The 21,957-nt window shown below is 45.4% G+C and overlaps 1 pseudogene; it reads right to left on the bottom strand.

Moving 5' to 3' along the window:
• Positions 1-202: 202 nt before the first annotated feature.
• Positions 203-751, bottom strand: LOC136134974 (translocon-associated protein subunit gamma pseudogene; annotated as a pseudogene).
• Positions 752-21,957: the final 21,206 nt, after the last annotated feature.

The following is a 21,957-nucleotide window of genomic DNA, read 5'->3' as shown; positions in this document are numbered from 1 at the left end:
AATTTCAATAATCTGTCAAAAAAAAAAAAGAGCCAATAAACAAATACTGAATTACATTTTGTTGGGTTTTTCAAACCCTCAAACTCCTGACTTATAAAAACAGCTTGCGTGTCTTCCACCCTGACCACCCTGCTACTTTTCCATATACCACAGGCCACCCATAGATACAAAGCCAGGGCAGCCGGGGGGAAGCTGACGTGGTCTACTTGGAGCCAGAAGACAGGAGGGTGATGAGGCCCGAGGAAGCACTTATGGACAAAATGTAGTTCACTGTGCTGTTGAAGTTCTTCAATATAAAGAAGGAAACAACAATGACCAAGACCAGAAATAGGGTGTTACTATTATAGAAGATGGAAAATGCTGTAGCTTCATAATTCTTCTTCCACAAGATTCTTTCATCTTTTTCCTTCCAAGACATCTCTCTATTACCAGCTTCAGAAAGTTTTCGAGTCACTTCTTTGGAAACAGCATCCTCCCTCTTCTGTGCTACTTTGTGCTTGAGAACAAATTTCACGTTTTTGTATACAAAGGCTACCAAATAAGTGCTTACTAGGGTCATCACGCTATACAGAACAGCAGACTGCGTAAGATCCATATGCCATATTCGCCAATATAGCCAGATGGGGATGGCAGACACGATGAAGGCGTTCCCGAAGAAGTGCACCAAGGACTTGGCCAAGAGGTTGTGGCTGAAATCCTGCAGGAGCAGGTCCTCCTCGGACTGCTGCTTGGAGCCGCCTTTGGGAGCCATGGTGGAACCGCAGCCACGAGACGGGAGGGCCGAGCCAGGCGCCGAGCCGGGCAGAGGCCTCTGGCACCACCCCTGTGGCCACCGTATCTGCTAACAACCCCTCTTTAGCCACTTTCTCCCAATTGTTCTTTTGTGATGCAACACACACACACACCCGAACACAGCCACGGACACAAACAGATTTTACCCCAACTCTGAATGCATCAAAATGTGTATAAATTCATAACGCTTTTAAAAATGCCCTACCTCTGAGACCAGAGGAGGAAGAATGAAGGAGATTTCTGCCTGCTTTCCTTATGTGTTTAGGCTGCAGCAGAGCTTTTAGATATTTCCAAGCACTTGGCCACCTCTTCTGTGCTCCGGGAAGGATAACAGACCATCCAGCTGAGGTTTCATGGTTGAGGCTTTAGACGCTGGAAAACAGGTTTTCCGTGGCTATTTATTCACCTATAGTGTCCTCAGCTGCTCCAGGAACTGAAGTTACCACAGATGCCCAGGCAGGGACTGAGCGGAGAGGCTGGATACACATTTGGGTCCGTTCGTTACATATTCGTGTATGTGACTTTCCAGAGACAATGGTTAAAAGAGTTACAATTGCAGACTCTTCCTTTCTAGCTATGCCCTGAGCAGTTCATTTAATCTGTTTATGCTTTGTTTTACCATCTGGGAAAGGGAATAACAGCGTTATCACCAGTCTTATCTTAGTCAGCTATTACTGTGATGATCCGGGCTAACAAACAACACCCAAATCGCAGCGGTTTACCTCGACAAGCATTTATTTCTCTCACAGCACCGTAGGTCATCTGGGGCAGCTCTGCTTCAGGCTGTAGATTGAGTTCAGGTCTTTTTCATTTTAGGATGAAAGGAAGCAGGTATCTGGGGCGTGATCTTTCCGTGATTCATCACAGGAGTGGAAGAGGGCTGGCCAAATCACTTGAGCACATTTCAAACTTTTAGTTGGGATCCACTCACATCCCAATAGCCAAAATCAATCACATGGCCAGGTATAAAGTCAGTCTGGGGAACGGAAAGAGTGGGGAGGTGTTCCAGTTACCAGCAGTGTATAAAACTTTATTTCAAAACTTAGCAGCCCACACCAGCCATTTTATTTCACTTGTGACTTTACTGGTCAGGAGTTCGGGGAGGGCTTAGCTGGACTCTCTCCAGGGGTTGCAGTCAGGTGGCAGCTGAGGCTGCAGTCATCTGAAGGCTCAGCCAGGCTGGACATCCAGGATGGCTCCCTCACATGGCTGGCACACAATGCTGGTAGTCATCTGGGCTGGACCAAAGTGCCCACACGTGGCCTCCCCAGCATGGACGTCTCAGGGTAGCTGGATTCCCCGTGTGATGCCTGGCTTCCCCCAGCTACATGTCCCAGGAGACCAGGTGGAAGCTGCATGGCTTTCTCTGACTTATCCTCCAAAGTTATGCGGCATCAATTCCACTGCATTGTACTGGTTACAAATAAGTTACTAAGAACAGCCCAGATTCAAGGGCAGGGGACATAGACCCCCACCTCTCAACGGGAAGAGTGTCAAAGAATTTGCAGGCATGGTTTTAAACCATCACAAGAGGCACAAGAGGAAGAAAAATGAATAAATAATATTATCCACATATTCCCCCCCCATGAAAGTTGTGATAATACTTGTAAAGCGTTTAGCACAGTGTGTGGTACAGAGCAAGCACTAAATAAACAAATGGTAGTCACACAGGGGCTTCCCTGGTGGTGCAGTGGTTAAGATCTCACGCTCCCAATGCAGGGGGCCCAGGATCAATCCCTGGTCAGGGAAGTAGATCCCACTGCCACAACTAAGAGTTCGCATGCCACAACTAAGGAGCCCGCCTGCCACAACTAAGGAGCACACGTGCCACAGCTAAGACCCGATGCAACCAAATAAATAAATAAAATATTTTTAAAAATAAATAAAGGAGAATAAAAAAAGAATTCATTTAGAAAACAAATGGTAGCCACACAAATCACAGAGTCACTGGGCCGAGATTTCAGAGGCTCCCCTACCTTGCTGTTAACTTGGTTGAGCTGACCGGACCACCCTGAGGAGGCCGAAAGGTCAAAGATGGTGATGGGGCTACCGTTTGCAGTTCCCCTGCAACATGCCAAGTACCGTGCTAGGCAGTTTCCATGCAGGATCTTTTTTTTTTTTTTAACAACTTTATTGGGGTATAATTGCTTTACAATGGTGTGTTAGTTTCTGCTTTATATCCATGCAGGATCTTATTTAATCTCCGCAAGAAGCTTGTGAGGCTGCATTGTTGCTGTTATCCGTGTAGTCTGAAAACTCTCACATCCTCCCATCATCTTAAAAAATGTTGTAAACATGCCACTATGGGTGTACTTGGGAGAGCAGTCAAGCATCCCTCCCTTTACCCCTCCCCTCTGCACCCCTCCCCAGTTTAATGGTCCACACAACCAGAAAGCCTGTGCAATTTGTTCATCCCTCTATCCCAGCACTAACCCTACTGGATGTCACTTTGGCCCCACTCTCATGTCACTGAGAGGTCCTTGGAGACAAGGACTGTGTCTGATCTATTTCTGGACCCTGTGCCCAGGGCAGGACTACCCCAGAGGAACATGGCCATCTCTCATTTTTCTTCCAGCTCCACTCACCATCCTTCCTCTACCTGTATGGACCACATCAACAGGCTCCCTTGCCCTCTGGTCAGGCTTGACCAGCATGGAGTCCTGGCAGGGAATCAGAGGAAGGAAGGAGAGTGCATTCAGGGTACTGATTCTCCCCAGCTGCCTCTCTGCAAACTTGCCTAGGTCTGGCTGTGTCTCTCAGCCAAGGGACCCAGCTTCTGATCCCCGGCTGTCTCTCCATGACTCCCTCCACCCACCTCCAGTATCTGGTACTTCCTCCTGCCCCTTCCCTTTGGACCTGGGGAAAGGAGCACTGTTACTAGCTCCAGGTAATGGTCTACCCCTTACGATTTCCCTACACCTTGTCCACACAGCTGTAAATAGCCCTTTTATTAATCCCACTTTGAGTTAACCTAGTTGGAGTATGTGTCTGCTTCCCACTGACCCCGACTGATACAGAGGTGCTTGGGGGATAGTTATCAGACACAAGTTTCATCTGTAAGGTCTGTGACCACTGAGTCTCCTGGATGCACAGGCCAGGCCAGAAGATGCAAGATGCCATGGAGGGTGTGACCAGTTCTGTCTGTCCTTGGGGGATTAAGCAGCAGGATCGCCTCCCAGCGGGGGCTGTCAAACTTCCAGCCAGGGCTTCATTTAGGAACAGGAGCTGTCTCACCTGACATCTCAGTGACAAAGAGGATTTCAATTAGAGCCATCAGGGGCCTCGAGTGCCTGACACATCTTAGGAAAGACGGTGAGGTAGGCAGATCCTGCAGTGTCCTGAGGCTCGCCAGCCTGACTCCCATCCTCTCCTCCTCCCATGAGGCTGGATAAGCACAGTGAGCCCTCTTCAGACTCACAGCCAGCGGAATGCTTCAGATGCCCCACTTGAGGAAGACTCCCAAAGCATCCCCTGGCAGGGAGTATTATCAGCACCATATCTACTTAGAGTCATCTCCGAACTCCCAGGGTCTTCTGTTTTGCATTCCCAAAGCACCTGGACTCTCCTTCCTAGCTCTTATCACACTTGTAATTAATCAGTCACTTGTATAATCATCTACATTCTATTCTCCATCACAGAGGTCCTGTTAAAAATGAAATGAGATTATGAAGTCACATCAAGTCACTCTACAGCTCCAACCCTTGGCTCGCTTTCCTCTTCACTAAGAAAATGCTGGTCTTCACTGTGGCCCATGAGGCCCTGCTCAATCAGGCCACCATGATCCCTCCCTCTCTTTCACTCTGCTGCAACCACCATGGCCTCTCTTTGGTACCTCCAACACACCAAACATACCCCTGCCTCAGGGCCTTTGCACATGCTCTGGTTCCTTTGCCTAGAATACTGCTGCCCAGGTGGCTTAATGGTTCCCTCCTACCCCACCTTCTTCTTTTTTTTTTTTTTTTTTTTAAGTGGGCCTCTCACTGTTGTGGCCTCTCCCATTGCAGGGCACAGGCTCCGGACGCGCAGGCTCAGCGGCCATGGCTCACGGGCCCAGCCGCTCCGCGGCATGTGGGATCTTCTCGGACCGGGAAACGAACCCGTGTCCCCTGCATCGGCAGGTGGACTCCCAACCACTGCGCCACCAGGGAAGCCCCCCACCTCCTTTTTAACGCTTTTAAAAGATTCACGATGGCCAGGGCATGGGCAAAAACACAGGACACATGAGCATTCTTTTTATTTTATTTTTTTTTCCAAAAGTAAATGTGTAGTAACTTTATAGCAGAAAACAGCAGGCTAAAGTCAAGGCCATTGTGCGACCTAGTTTTCTGGTGCCAGTTACCCCCGGTGTGCTGCCTGGTTTCCTGGTTCTTTCTTGGGTCATGTGACCAAAGTTCTGGAAGTGAGGAGCTCAAGGTTGAAATCAGCTCCAACGTATGAGGGTCCCTCTTACACCTGATCACAAATCACACACTGCATTTTCTGTTTGGTTGTTATAATAATTTAGTGAGGTGAAATTCACATAACATGAAATTAACCCTTTGAAAGTGGACAGTTCAGGGGCATCTAGAACACTCACAGTGTTGTGCAACCACCACCTCTACCTATAGTCCCAGAACACCTCCATCACCCCAGAGCCCTTACTCATTAAACGGTTTCTTCTCCATTCTCCTCCCCCCACAGTTCTTAAATTTAGGTCCATTTGGAGTTATTTTTTTCCTATGGTGTGAGCTTGTGGTCCAACCTCATTCTCTTGCATGTGCACATCAGCTGTCTCAGCATCATTTGTTAAAGATGACTTTCTTCTCCATTGATGCACCCCCTACCCTTGTCAAAAATCAATTGGCGGGCTTCCCCAGTGGCAGAGTGGTTAAGAATCCGCCTGCCAATGCAGGGGACACGGGTTTGAGCCCTGGTCCAGGAAGATCCCACACGCCACGGAGCAACTAAGCCTATGTGCCACAACTACTGAGCCTCTGCTCTAGAGCCTGAGAGCCACAACTGCTGAGCCCGCGTGCCACAACTGCTGAGCCCACGCGCCACAACTACTGAAGCCTGCACACCTAGAGCCCGTGCTCCGCAACAAGAGAAGCCACTGCAATGAGAAGCCCACGCACCGTAAAGAAGAGTAACCCCTGCTCGCCGCAACTGGAGAAAGCCCGCGTGCAGCAACGAAGACACAACACAGCCAAGGATAAATTAAAAATAAATAAAAATTTTTTTAAAAAAAGGAGGCAGCCCAGGGACAGCCCCAGCCCCTGTGGGTGCCTGGCAAACAGAAGTCCCAGGAACCAAAGAGATTCTGTCCAGGTCTGAGCAAAGCTGGATTTTATGTGCATATTTATTGCCCTCCTGGCAATTTCCAAATGCACTGTCAGTAGGAAACAGTTTTCTGTACATTAAGAGTAATCAAAAGCCTGTTTAAAAACACATCATGTAGGTACCTAACATAACCATATACATTGGTTTCTTATGGTTTTATATTCAAATCAACAAACATTTATTGAGCATGGGCTCCATGCAAGACACCGTGCCAGGTACCGTAGGAGCACATGGAAGATAATACACAACCCCTGTGTCCCCAGCCCTCAGCTGCTCGTGTTCTGCGTGGGAGTGGGGAGTGACTCACACACTGCGAGACTTTAATAGAAGGACCGCTGCGCTAAGTGCTGTAATAGAGGTACAGACAGCAAGATGGGAAAATGGGAGGAAGTGACTGCTTCTGGGTGGGGGATCAGGGATGTTTGAATATAGATATAATTTTTCTTGAGCACCACCTCTAGTCTCTCGTTTCATCCTCCTAGTGACTCTTTGGGATAAGCATTATTATTGTCCCCATTTTACAGATGAGAGAATTGAGGCTCAGAGAAGCTCAGTAGATTGCCCAATGTCACAAGGCAGTTGAGTCTGTTTGACTCCATCACTTGGGCTCTATGGATGATACCAGTGGTTCTTCCTTAGGGGTGTGTTTAGCATCAAAACTGAGAAGTTTTCTCAAAATACGCAGGCCCACACTCCATGGCAGATGTACTGAATCAGTCTCTGGGGGCAATTCTTAGATATGTGTACTTTGAAGAAGCTCTCTACATGAATCTGGTGTGCTTCTTAATTTATACACACTATGAGAGTTTAAGTGGAATTTCAACAGATGAGGATGGAGAAGGAAAAAGCATTCCAGCTAAATGGAACTGGGCAAGCAAAAGTGCAGATCTAAGAAAAGGTAGGGCTTCTTCGGGAAAGAGTAAGTGGCCCCAATCAGAAGATCAAGCCGCCCTGGTCTGGGAAGATCCCACATGCCGCGGAGCAACTAAGCCCGTGCACCACAACTACCGAAGCCCATGAGGCTAGAGCCCGTGCTCCGCAGCAAGAGAGGCCACCGCAATGAGAAGCCCGCACGCCGCAACGAAGAGTAGCCCCTGCTCGCCGCAACTCGAGAAAGCCCGCGTGCAGCAACGAAGACCCAAAGCAGCCAAAAATTAATTGATTCTTTTTAAAAAGGAAGAGAGAAGCATGGTCAGTGAACGTGCTTGGCGGGCCTGCCATATCACCAGTGCCCTTCCTGACTGCTCCAATCCCACACAGGGCTCAGCCATGGCTTGAGTATCAGCCTTTAGTCAGGACGAGCAAGATCTTCTGGCACCAATGGCTGAAAGAAACCAGCCTCTGTTCAGAGGGAGAGGAAGGCCTGTCAGACATTATTGAGCACCTACTAATTGCCAAGTGCTGCACTAAGCTCTTTGCATACATTATCCCATTGATTCTTCCTGACAGCTCTGAAAGTGGTAATCCTTATCTGCATTGTTTAAAAGATTCACGAGGTCCAGAGAGTAATTTGCTCAGGGTCACATCATCAATAAGTGACCTAGCCAGGATTCCACCTCACATCTGTCTGACTTCAATGCTTGTGCTCTTAACTCTGGGATTGAGTGCTTTTGAAAGGTCGTTAAAAGGGGCCTCAGATAAGAGGAAGGTGAGGCTGGGTCATATGATAAGCAAGAGAACAATGGAAACTGTTCCAGAGGAAAGACTGAAGGTGGCTCTGTAGCCTGGGTTCCCTTAAAAGCAGAGCCCGAGACAAAGATTTAGGTGTAAGTAGTTTATTTGGGAGGTGATCTCAGGAAGCGCCAGGAGGGAGTGGAGAAGAGTGAGAAAGGGAGGCAGCTGATAAAGGGTGTAGGTTACCTCTGTGGGCAACAGGGGCTCAGTCCCACTGGGGACCCTCCAGGAGACTCTGGTGTGCACATCAGAGCTGCTTCCCCAAGGAGCAAGGGAGCTGGCATCTTTACACTCTCGTTGGTCCAGCACTGCTCGCAGAGCACTAATTCCTCAGCACTGCCATCCTGCCCTGTTTGAGGGCTAGACATATTCCCTTAGCCAGGAATATCATGGCAGAGAATTTGCTGGCAGCCTTTGGACTACATGGAAACGGTCTACAGGTGACCTCCAGGGCTGGCTGATGGGACATGTGAGGGACATCAACAGCATCTCCTACAGTGACTGTGTTCAGCACTTGGGGATTATAGAACAAAGTGTCCCTCAAGATCTCCTTGTGTGAATCGAATCTAGGAAATTAATAGGAACTGGATCAGAAGAACTGAGAAAACACACGTGAGCAGAACAAGATGCCTCCGGGACCTGAGGGTCCAAGTTATAGTCTAATCAGACATGTTAAGGTTGCAAAAGAAGCAGGTGTGGATTGGAAGAGGGAGACTTGCAAAGACTTCCAGTCCCACCAGCGAGACCAAGCCTACTGTACGATGGACATATCTCAGCCTGGCGCCCTCAAACATCAAGGACTGTCTTCCCTAGACTGAGAGCAGACTTTTCCAGTACATTCTCCTGTAAATCTGGCCCCAGACAGAAAACTCCTGTAACGGTTTTTAACACCAGGGTCATAGTTCAGTATCCTAACCTCAGTTACTGTGAGTCTGCCTGAGGGATGGCCCTGCTCCTCACGTTGAAGCAAACAGGCCCCAAGTTTGTATGACCCACGTCCAAACACCATGTCAAGCTTATTCTGAGTGGCCTCAGCAGATACCACCACCAGCCTTCCCCAGGTAACATCCCAAATTCAAACAAGTCTAGCAATGCCTTTTTTTTTTCTATTTAACTTTTTACAGTAAGCCATGTGAGGAGGTTTCGTTCAAGGACAAGGTGTCGGGAGAGAGGGGGAAGATGGCAGAAGAGTAAGACGCGAAGATCACCTTCCTCGTCACAGATAAATCAGAAATACATCTACACGTGGAACAACTCCTACAGAACACCTACTGAATGATGGCAGAAGACCTCAGACCTCCCAAAAGGCAAGAAACCCCCCATGTACCTGGGTAGGGAAAAAGAAAAAAGAATTAACAGAGACAAAAGAATAGGGACAGGACCTGCACCAGTGGGAGGGAGCTGTAAAGGAGGAAAGGTTTCCACACACTAGGAAGCCCCTTTAAGGGTGGAGACTGGGGGGTGGAGACTGAGGGAAGCTTCGGAGCCGAGGAGGAGAGCGCAGCCACAGGGGTGCGCAGAGCAAAGCGGAGAGATTCCTGCACAGAGGATCAGGGCCGACCCGCACTCACCAGCCCGAGAGGCTTGTCTGCTCACCCGCCGGGGCGGGCGAGGCTGGGAGCTGAGGCTCGGCTTCGGTCGGAGCGCAGGGAAAGGACTGACGGCGTGAACACAGCCTGAAGGGGTTAGTGCACCATGGCTAGCCGGGAGGGAGTCCTGGAAAAGTCTGGACCTGCCGAAGAAGTAAGAGACTTTTTCTTGCTTCTTTGTTTCCAGGTGCGCAAGAAGAGGGGATTAAGAGCGCTGCTTAAAAGAGCTGCAGAGACGGGCGCGAGCTGCGGCTAAAAGCGCGGACCCCAGAGATGTGCATGGATGCTAAGGCTGCTGCTGCCGCCACCAAGAAGCCTGTGTGCGAGCACAGGTCACTATCCGAACCCCACTTCCGGGGAGCCTGTGCAGCCCGCCACTGCTAGGGTCACGGGATCCAGGGACAACTTCCCCGGGAGGACACACGGCGCACCTCAGGCTGCTGCAACGTCACACTGGCCTCTGCCGCCGCAGGCCCGCCCCGCACCCCGTGCCCCCCCGACACCCGACCCCCCCCCCCCGGCCTGAGTGAGCAAGAGCTGCTCCTTTAACACCGACCTGTCGGAGTGAAGAACAGACACCCTCCAGCGACCTACACGCAGAGGCGGGGCCAAATCCAAAGTTGAACTCCAGGAGCTGTTCGAACAAAGAAGAGAAAGGGAGATCTCTCCCAGCAGCCTCAGGAGCAGCGGATTAAATCTCCACAATCAACTTGATGTACCCTGCATCTGTGGAATACCTGAATAGACAACGAATCATCCCAAATTGAGGAGTTGTGCTTTGAGAGCAAGATTTATTATTTTATCCCCTTTTCCTCTTTTTGTGAGTGTGTATGTGTATGCTTCTGTATGAGGTTTTGTCTGTATAGCTTTGCTTTCACCATTTGTCCTAGGGTTCTATCTGTCCGTTGTTTACTTTTATTTTAATAACTTTATTTTACCTTACTTTATTTTATTTTCTTTTATCTTCTTTCTTTCTTTCTACATTTTCTCCCTTTTATTCTGAGCCATGTGGATGAAAGGCTCTTGGTGCTGCAGCCAGGAGTCAGTGCTGTGCCTCTGAGGTGGGAGAGCCAACTTCAGGACACTGGTCCACAAGAGACCTCCCAGCTCCATGTAATATCAAACAGCAAAAATCTCCCAGCGATCTCCATCTCAACACCAACACCCAGCTTCACTCAACGACCAGCAAGCTACACTGCTGGACACCCTATGCCAAACAACTAGCAAGACAGGAACACAACCCCACCCATTAGCAAAGAGGCTACCTAAAATCATAATAAGTCCACAGACACCCCAAAACACACCACCAGACATGGACCTGCCCACCAGAAAGACAAAATCCAGCCTCACCCACCAGAACACAGGCACTAGTCCCCTCCACCAGGAAGCCTACACAACGCACTGAACCAACTTTAGCCACTGGGGACAGACACCAAAAACAACGGGAACTATGAACCTGCAGCCTGCAAAAAGGAGACCCCAAACACAGTAAGATAAGCAAAATGAGAAGACAGAAAAACACACAGCAAATGAAGGAGTAAGATAAGAATCCACTGGACCTAACAAATGAAGAGGAAATAGGCAGTCTACCTGAAAAAGAATTCAGAATAATGATAGTAAAGATGATCCAAAATCTTGGAAATAGAATAGAGAAAATGCAAGAAACATTTAAGAAGGACTTAGAAGAACTAAAGATGAAACAAGCAATGATGAACAACAAAATAAATGAAATTAAAAATACTCTAGAAGGGATCAATAGCAGGATAACTGAGACAGAAGAATGGATAAGTGACCTGGAAGATAAAATAGTGGAAATAACTACTGCAGAGCAGAATAAAGAAAAAAGAATGAAAAGAACTGAGGACAGTCTCAGAGACCACTGGGACAACATTAAATGCACCAACATTCAAATTATAGGGGTTCCAGAAGAAGAAGAGAAAAAGAAAGGGACTGAGAAAATATTTGAAGAGATTATAGTTGAAAACTTCCCTAATATGGGAAAGGAAATAGTTAATCAAGTCCAGGAAGCACAGAGAGTCCCATACAGGATAAATCCAAGGAGAAACACACCAAGACACATATTAAACAAACTGGCAAAAATTAAATACAAAGAAAACATATTAAAAGCAGCAAGGGAAAAACAACAAATAACACACAAGGGAATCTCCATAAGGTTAACAGCTGATCTTTCAGCAGAAACTCTGCAAGCAAGAACAGAGTGGCAGGACATATTTAAAGTCATGAAGGAGAAAAACCTACAACCAAGATTACTCTACCCAGCAAGGATCTCATTCAGATTTGATGGAGAAATTAAAACCTTTACAGACAAGCAAAAGCTGAGAGAGTTCAGCACCACCAAACCAGCTTTACAACAAATGCTAAATGATCTTCTCTAGGCAAGACACACAAGAGAAGGAAAAGACCTATAATAACACACCCAAAACAATTAAGAACATGGTAATAGGAACATACATATCGATAATTACCTTAAATGTAAATGGATTAAACACTGCCACCAAAAGACACAGACTGGCTGAATGGATACAAAAACAAGACCCATATATATGCTGTCTACAAGAGATCCACTTCAGACCTAGAGACACATACAGATTGAAAGTGAGGGGATGGAAAAAGACATTCCATGCAAATGGAAACCAAAAGAAAGCTGGGGTAGCAATTCTCATATCAGACAAAACAGGCTTTAAAATAAGGACTATTAGAAGAGACAAAGAAGGACACTACATAATGATCAAGGGATCGATCCAAGAAGAAGATATAACAATTGTAAATACTTATGCACCCAACATAGGAGCAACCCAATACATAAGGCAAATACTAAGAGCCATAAAAGGGGAAATCGACAGTAACACAATCATATTAGGGGACTTTAACACCCCACTTTCACCAATGGACAGATCATCCAAAATGAAAATAAAAAAGGAAACACAAGCTTTAAATGATACATTAAACAAGATGGACTTAATTGATACTGATAGGACATTCCATCCAAAAACAACAGAATACACATTTTTCTCAAGTGCTCATTGAACATTCTCCAGGATATATCACATCTTGGGTCACAAATCAAGCCTTGGTAAATTTAAGAAAATTGAAATCGTATCAAGTATCTTTTCCGACCACTACTCTGTGAGACTAGATATCAATTACAGGAAAGAAATCTGTAAAAAATACAAACACATGGAGGCTAAACAATACACTACTTAATAACGAAGTGATCACTGAAGAAATCAAAGAGGAAATAAAAATATACCTAGAAACAAATGACAATGGAGACACGACGACCCAAAATCTATGGGATGCAGCAAAAGCAGTTCTAAAGGGGGAAGTTTATGGGAATACAATCCTACCTTAAGAAACAGGAAACATCTTGAATAAACAACCTAACCTTACACCTAAAGCAATTACAGAAAGAAGAACAAAAAAAAACCCCCAAAGTTAGCACAAGGAAAGAAATCATAAAGATCACATCAGAAATAAATGAAAAAGAAATGAAGGAAACGATAGCAAAGATCAATAAAACTAAAAGCTGGTTCTTTGAGAAGATAGACAAGATTGATAATCCATTAGCCAGACTCATCAAGAAAAAAAGGGAGAAGACTCAAATCAATAGAATTAGAAAGGAAAAACGAGAAGTAACAACTGACACTGCAGAAATACAAAGGATCATGAGAGATTACTACAAGCAACTGTATGCCAATAAAATGGACAACCTGGAAGAAAGGGACAAATTCTTAGAAATGCACAACCTGCCAAGACTGAATCAGGAAGAAATAGAAAATATGAACAGACCAATCACAAGCACTGAAATTGAAACTGTGATTAAAAATCTTCAAACAAACAAAAGCCCAGGACCAGATGGCTTCACAGGCGAATTCTATCAAACATTTACAGAAGAGCTAACACCTATCCTTCTCAAACTCTTCCAAAATATAGCAGAGGGATGAACTCTCCCAAACTCATTCTACGAGGCCACCATCACCCTGATACCAAAACCAGACAAGGATGTCACAAAGAAAGAAAACTACAAGCCAATATCACTGATGAACATAGATGCAAAAATCCTCAACAAAATACTAGCAAACAGAATCCAACAGCACATTAAAAGGAGCATACACCATGATCAAGTGGGGTTTATCCCAGGAATGCAAGGATTCTTCAATATACGCAAATCAATCAACGTGATACACCATATTAACAAATTGAAGGAGAAAAACCATATGATCATCTCAATAGATGCAGAGAAAGCTTTCGACAAAATTCAACACCCATTTATGATAAAAACCCTCCAGAAAGTAGGCATAGAGGGAACTTTCTTCAACATAATAAAGGCCATATATGACAAACCCACAGCCAACATCATCCTCAATGGTGAAAAACTGAAAGCATTTCCACTAAGACCAGGAACAAGACAAGGTTGCCCATTCTTACCAATCTTATTTAACATAGTTTTGGAAGTTTTAGCCACAGCAATCAGAGAAGAAAAGGAAATAAAAGGAATCCAAATCAGAAAAGAAGAAGTAAAGCTGTCACTGTTTTCAGATGACATGATACTATACATAGAAAATCCTAAAGATGCTACCAGAAAACTACTAGAGCTAATCAATGAATTTGGTAAAGTAGCAGGATACAAAATTAATGCACAGAAATCTCTGGCATTCCTATACACTAATGATGAAAAATCAGAAAGTGAAATCTAGAAAACACTCCCATTTACCACTGCAACAAAAAGAATAAAATATCTAGGAATAAACCTACCTCAGGAGACAAAAGACCTGTATGCAGAAAATTATAAGACACTGATGAAAGAAATTAAAGATGATAGAAACAGATGAAGAGATATACCATGTTCTTGGATTGGAAGAATCAACATTGTGAAAATGACTCTACTACCAAAGCAATCTACAGATTCAATGCAATCCCTATTAAACTACCACTGGCGTTTTTCACAGAACTAGAACAAAAAAGTTCACAATTTGTATGAAGACACAGAAGACCCAAAATAGCCAACGCAATCTTGAAAACGAAAAATGGAGCTGGAGGAATCAGGCTCCCTGACTTCAGACTATACTACAAAGCTACAGTAATCAAGACAGTATTGTACTAGCACAAAAACAGAAAGATACATCAATGGAACAGGATAGAAAGCCCAGAGATAAATCCACACACATATGGTCACCTTATCTTTGATAAAGGAGGCAGGAATGTACAGTGGAGAAAAGACAGCCTCTTCAATAAGTGGTGCTGGGAAAACTGGACAGGTACATGTAGAAGTATGAGATTAGATCACTCCCTAACACCATACACAAAAATAAGCTCAAAATGGATTAAAGACCTAAATGTAAGGCCAGAAACTATCAAACTCTTAGAGGAAAACATAGGCAGAACACTCTATGACATAAATCACAGCAAGATCCTTTTTGACCCATCTCCTAGAGAAATGGAAATAAAAACAAAAATAAACAAATGGGACCTAATGAAACTTCAAAGATTTTGCACAGCAAAGGAAACCATAAACGAGACAAAAAGACAACCCTCCGAATGGGAGAAAATATTTGCAAATGAAGCAACTGACAAAGGATTAATCTCCAAAATTTACAAGCAGCTCATGCAGTTCAATAACAAAAAAACAAACAACCCAATCCAAAAATGGGCAGAAGACCTAAATAGACATTTCTCCAAAAAGGATATACAGACTGCCAACAGACACGTGAAAGAATGCTCAACATCATTAATCATTAGAGAAATGCAAATCAAAACTACAATGAGATATCATCTCACACCAGTCAGAATGGCCATCATCAAAAAAATCTAGAAACAATAAATGCTGGAGAGGGTGTGGAGAAAAGGGAACCCTCTTCCACTGTTGGTGGGAATATGAATTGGTACAGCCCCTATGGAGAACAGTATGGAGGTTCCTTAAAAAACTATAAATAGAACTCCATATGACCCAGCAATCCCACTACTGGGCATATACTCTGAGAAAACCATAATTCAAAAGGAGTCATGTACCAAAATGTTCATTGCAGCTCTATTTACAATAGCCCAGAGATGGAAACAACCTAAGTGTCCATCATCGGATGAATGGATAAAGAAGATGTGGCACATATATACAATGGAATATTACTCAGCCATAAAAAGAAACGAAATTGAGCTATCTGTAATGAGGTGGATGGACCTAGAGTCTGTCATACCGAGTGAAGTTAAGTCAGAAAGAGAAAGACAAATACCATATGCTAACAGATATATATGGAATTTAAGAAAAAAAAATGTCATGAAGAACCTAGGGATAAGACAGGAGTAAAGATACAGACCTAGTAGAGAATGGACTTGAGGATATGGGGAGGAGGAAGGGTAAGCTGGGACAAAGTGAGAGAGTGGCATGGACATATATACACTACCAAACGTAAAATAGATAGCTAGTGGGAAGCAGCCTCATAGCACAGGGAGACCAGCTCAGTGCTTTGTGACCACCTAGAGGGGTGGGATAGGGAGGGTGGGAGGGAGGGAGACACAAGAGGGAAGAGATATGGGAACATATGTATATGTATAACTGATTCACTTTGTTATAAAGCAGTAACTAACACACCATTGTAATGCAATTATACTCCAATAAAGATGTAAAAAAAAAAAAAACCAAGGACAAGGTGGCTAGGAATCAGGGCTCTTGTTCTCATTAACAGTTGTAAGCCTCAGTCACTGATTCTTTGCCAAACATTCTCCCTTACTGCATGTGAGTTTGGGTGTGTGTTTATCTGAATGTTTATGCCTGTGCATGTCTGTATGCATATGGATTTGTGTATATGAATGTTTGTGGAAACATGGGCGTGGAAACAGCAAACGCGAGCTCTGTAGTCTACCAGCCACTGCCACTTACTAGTTCTGTGATCTTGGACAAGTCAACAATGACCCATCCATGCCTCAGTTTCCTCATTTGTAAAACGATCTTTACAGCTGACTTCACACAATGATTTGAGGGTTAACACGAGGTAACACTTGTAAGGCAGTTTAGTGCAAGCCTGAGTGAGTGTTCAGTCAATGCTAGCACTTGACATTTGAAGTGACTATTTCAGGTAATTCTGTGTGTCTGTGTGAGCACTGTGTCTCCTTTAGGATGCCACTGACATTGATCTGTTTCTGACTTCTGCTCTGTATCACGTTGTGATCAGCAGTGGGATCAGTCAAGGGAAAGTCTAGCCAAAGACGGCAAACCAGCATGATGTAATCAGAAAGGATGGCTGCCAGACACCAGCAGGAAGACGATGCAAGAGGATGCCAACGCCGGATGGTGGACAGTGGGATGACCCAGCTGAAGAGAAGGGTGTCCCTGGATTCCGTACATAGGACAACATGAATCAGAATGTGATTGATGCCAAATCCTCTTTCGCACGATATCCCCAGGTAGACGAGAAAGCCTCAGGCGAGCGGTGTTCACCGGCACAAAACCCCAGCCTGTATCTCGGGTAAACACAGACGGATGTTTTTTCACCGGACTACACTTAGAAAGTAACAAGCCTCCCACCCACCCCAGTCCAAACAAAGCTAGGAGAAGAGATTTCAGAACGATCTCTCTCCCTCTAACCACAGAGTGGGGCTCCAGATTTGGCTGTTTGTCTCTGGCCTCAGAGGGGAAGATGATTATTCTGATAAACTGGAATGAATCTCACAGCAGAAGGGGAGCTCGCAATAGCCCTGATGATTTATCACCCTTTTCAACCTAGTTGGGTTCCAAGAGAATAAATCTTGCCTGCCTCTGGCTAGGTACCCGCAATAATGCCACAGACCATGACTTTCATATCCCATTAACTCTGAATTACTCAGTCTGGGGCTGAGCTGAGAGGTAATTTAAAATGGCAGAAGGGGAAAAATGTTCTGATTTAGATCTGATAGAGACTGGATTAAGTCCTCCCATTTTTCAGGGCTTAAATGTGAGCTTTGTGGAGGGGAGTACCTTCGGGTTGGATTGGCTTCTTGCAAAGGACCTGAGCCACAGATTAAATAAAACAACTTGAGCCAGACACATGTTCCAAAGATCTGGAGGCTCCAAACCGGAGTTTCTTGGGGGAATCAGTCCATTAAAAAAATCACCATTCTCCAGCGTGTAAATTATTACAACCCTTTAGGGTAGCAATTTGGTAGTTCCTATCAAATTGAAAAAGGCTTGTACCCTCTGACCCAGACATTTCACTACAGAAATGTTTGGATGTGTTCTAGGGGATGTGTACAAGGATGTCTGTTGTGGCCTTATTTGTATCACTGAAAATCAGAGACAAAGAAATGGTCCATCAATAGCAGAATGCCTTAAGAAAGGACGGTACACAATTCCATGAGAGAATAAGCATCCATTAAAGAGAACGAGGTGGGGCTTCCCTGGTGGCGCAGTGGTTGGGAGTCTGCCTGCCGATGCAGGGGACACGGGTTCGTGCTCCGGTCCGGGAAGGTCCCACATGCCGCAGAGCAGCTGGGCCCGTGAGCCATGGCCACTGCGCCTGCGTGTCCAGAGCCTGTGCTCTGAAGCGGGAGAGGCCACAGCAGTGAGAGGCCCGCGTACCGCAAAAAAAAAAAAAAAAACAAGCAAACAGAGAGAATGAGGTGGAAGGAGGTCCATGATATATTACAGGTTAAGAATATTAATAAAAGTGGTGCAGTGGTTAAGAATCCGCCTGCCAATGCAGGAGACATGGATTCAAGCCCTGGTCTGTGAAGATCCCACATGCCACAGAGCAACTAAGCCCGTGCGCCACAACTACTGAGCCTGCACTCTAGGGCCTGCGAGCCACAATTACTGAGCCCACGTGCCACAAGTACTGAAGCCCGCGCGCCCAGAGCCCGTGCTCCACAACAAGAGAAGCCACTGCCATGAGAAGCCCGCACGCCGCAATGAAGAGTAGCCCCCGCTCGCCTCAACTAGAGAAAGCCCACGTGCAGCAACGAAGACCCAATGCAGCCAAAAATAAAATTAAAAAAAAAGACTATTAACAGAAAAACAAAGTGCAGAATAGTTTCATGTAAAGTATGCTCTTGTTTTTTTTAAAAAATGGAGATTGAATTAAAACCATTTTTTTAATCCGTCCTCATGTGTTGATCTGTAAGGCATGCCTCTCTATCAGCAATCACACAGGTCGCTGCAGTTTGAGCCGCTTTCTACATCCCAGAACAAATTTTACATCCAGCCCAGCCTGATATTATTGTCTCTCTGATCATGCCTTCTTGCTAGGACCACTTCTGGTGCCCAACTAACATTCTTGGACAGCCACAAAGACCACTGGGTCAGCAGAGGAGAAGAGAAAAGAAGGCTCTTCTCAGCAGGAATCTGCCTGGTTCTCATCTTTAGAATGGACGTAGAGAGCCAGACTCTCTTGGCATTGAATCACCTACAATTGAAGCCTTGAGCTCTCCTGCTTCCCCACACCCACGGACCTAAGATAAGTATGTGGGAGGCCTGCTGAGTATGTGGGCGGCAACAGACATGGAACTTACTGCTCTTTAAGAGCAAAAAGCCCTTTCCTGACATTCAAGGCCTCTGGCCATCTGGTCCTGCATTAGTCAGGATAGAATACGACATGCTACAGTATCATAAAACCCCCAAATCTCAGTGGCTTAATATAACAAAGATTTATTTGTCCATCATAAAAAGTCTGGTCCTGGCTAGGTGGCCCTCTTCCATACAATGACTCAGAGATCCAGGCTGCTACATCCTGTAGTTCTGTCATCTTGATATGTGGTCTCCAGTGTTACTGTTTCAAGTTGAAGGGAGGACTCGGGGAGGCATATGCATTCCCACCTGCCTCAGCCCCGAAGTTGCTCCCACTATTCTATCAGTCAGAATTGTCACAGGGTACCAACTTAAGCCCAAGGGAGCCTGGAAAATAGAGCCTTCTGTGTCCCAGGAGAAAGACACTGTGTGCTTATCACTTTGTCTCCGCTCCAGATCCTAGCATCCCTTTCCCACTGTGTCTCACACACACTCTCTCATTCACCTGAGATGCCATGCCTCCTCCACTCTGATAACCCCACCAAGGATGGGAGACCAGACTCCAGCCTCCAGAAAGATGGGATATGACACACATGCCTCTGTGCTTTTGCTAGTGCTATTTATTCATTCAACAAACGTGTATTGTGCATCGAGAATATCCAAGCACAGTGCTAAGTCCTGAGGAAACTATAACGAGCGAGACAGTCTCTGCCCTCCTGAAGTTTACAGCCCAGTGGCCCATTTCTATCACCTCTGCCTTCTAAACCCTACTGGGCTCTGCTCAGCTGCCAGCCTGCCTCTCCCCATCTCTGGCGTGTTGGGAGGACTCACGGAACTAATGCAACAGAAGGGTCATAAGCCACGCCTGGCACCAAGACAACGACTCAAAAAATGTGAGCTGTTGGTCACAGCAGCTACCTTATTTCAACAGGATCACATACAGGTGGCTCTACATTCCAGAATCTACTGTCACCTTTTTGCCACACCTGTCCCCAAAGGCTGTCCTCAAAGCCCTCTTTCTCACTTACTCGAAGGAGAGGACCTTGTCTGTAAATACAGCATAAGGAAACCAAAAGATTTAACCGGGGCTGAAACACCTCATGAAGTTCTTGAAATCTTTTCTTTTGGGCCTTGAGAGAAAACTCATCTCTTCTAATATGGGGAGATCTGAGGCTCTTCGAGGGAGTTCAGGACCTTATATACCAGGTACATTAACACAATGAACCAAGAATGAAGAATGAGGATGGTAAGACCTTCTGCACTCACTTCCTGCCCATGTCTGCTCAGGTGTCATCCCCCAGAGAGACCTTCCTAGACCACCCTGCATGAATAACACCATCGCCATCATTCTGTATTTCTTAACCCTGCCTTATTTTTCCTCAAGCCATTTATCACAGCAATAAACAATAAGCCTGTTTAAGATTTCAGAGCCCATATCAGCCAGGGCACTGACTAAATTTTGTACTAGGTCCCTGGAGGACAGAGAAAGGGTGGGGTTATCCTTTGCACCATCCCCAGCATCTAGTTCAGTGTCTGAAAAAGCATACATGCTCCCTAAATATGATTCTTGACTGAAGGAATTTTACAAAACAGTATGTCGGGGAGATCATTAAGAAGTATGCTTCTGGGACTTTCCCTGTTGGTCCAGTGGTAAAGAATCCGCCTTACAATGCAGGGGATGTGGGTTCTATCCCTGGTCAGGGAACTAAGATCCCACATGCCGTGGGGCAACTAAGCCCCTGCACCACAACTACTGAGCTCACGCACTTCAACTAGAGCCCGCGTGCCTCAAACTACAGAGCCCGCGCACCACAACTACAGAGCCCACGCACCCTGGAGCCTGCATGCCACAACTAGAGAAGAGAAAAGCCACATGCCGCAACTAGAAAGAAACCAGCGCACCACAACGAAGAGCCCACGCGCTGCAACGAAAGATCCTGTGTGCCACAACGAAATATCCCGCATGTTGCAACTAAGACACGATGCAGCCAAAAATATAAATAAATAATCTTTTTTTTAAAAAAAAGCCTGCTTCTGCACCTCAACTTTTTTTTTTTTTTTTTGCGGTACGCAGGCCCCTCACTGTTGTGGCCTCTCCCGTTGCGGAGCACAGGCTCCGGACGTGCAGGCTCAGCGGCCATGGCTCGCGGGCCCAGCCGCTCCGCGGCATGTGGGATCTTCCCGGACCGGGGCATGAACCCACGTCCCCTGCATTGGCAGGCGGACTCTCAACCACTGTGCCACCAGGGAAGCCCGCACCTCAACTTTTTAAATCATGTTACACTTCAGGATTTCTGTACACACTTGTTTATAGATAAAATTACATTCGTCCAAAATTGAGTTATTCTTCATGGTCGGTTAGTTACTAAAGGAATTTAAGAGCACTTATTTGAATAATATCCAGGTCATTTGGAGTCAGTATCTCCTAAAAGTTGGACCCATTACAGATAAACACCCATGCTGGGCTCCAGGCACAAATAGTAGCAATGTGGTTCATTTCCTAGAACATTTGATGAAAGGACAATTCCATCCTCCATCCCCTAAGTATAGCCTTTCTCTAAAAAATACTCAATACATAGCATGAAATTGCATTTGTGTCCCAACATGGATTTCTGTTGACACAGCTCACGCTGCTTTTAAAAATCAGATAAGTTGGTTAAATCCCTTAAGAAAATTAGGCAAGCAAAGATGCCTAATCATTAGTTCTAGAAACCGAACACACACATAATAGAAGCATAGTAATTATATTTAAGGCCATTCTTTTTTCTAATGTTTGTCATTTCTGGGTATTAACTCAAACACCCAGAATTTGGAACCTCTTTAGGAGATGCCCTAAGTATCAAAGATAATATTACTCATCACAAAATTTGCTGGTGGTTTTTTTATCTTCCATTGCATTCAACTGTCAGTTATATTTGGGCAGTAAACTATAATTTACCGCCCAAAGAAGACACTTAGGAGAGTGAAAAGGGCTCTATTAACATGAAAAATTACAACAGCACAACAAAGTGGGCATGCAGTCACCCTAGCTTTATATGTGATGAGCTTCCCTTATGAGCAAGGTACTGCGTCAGACTCTGTAGGGTAACT

Source organism: Phocoena phocoena, chromosome 15 (assembly GCF_963924675.1).
Source record: "Phocoena phocoena chromosome 15, mPhoPho1.1, whole genome shotgun sequence".
In the NCBI taxonomy this organism is placed as follows: Eukaryota; Metazoa; Chordata; class Mammalia; order Artiodactyla; family Phocoenidae; genus Phocoena; species Phocoena phocoena.
The sequence above is the reverse complement of the archived record's forward strand: the minus strand, read 5'-3'. Positions and strand labels throughout refer to the sequence as shown.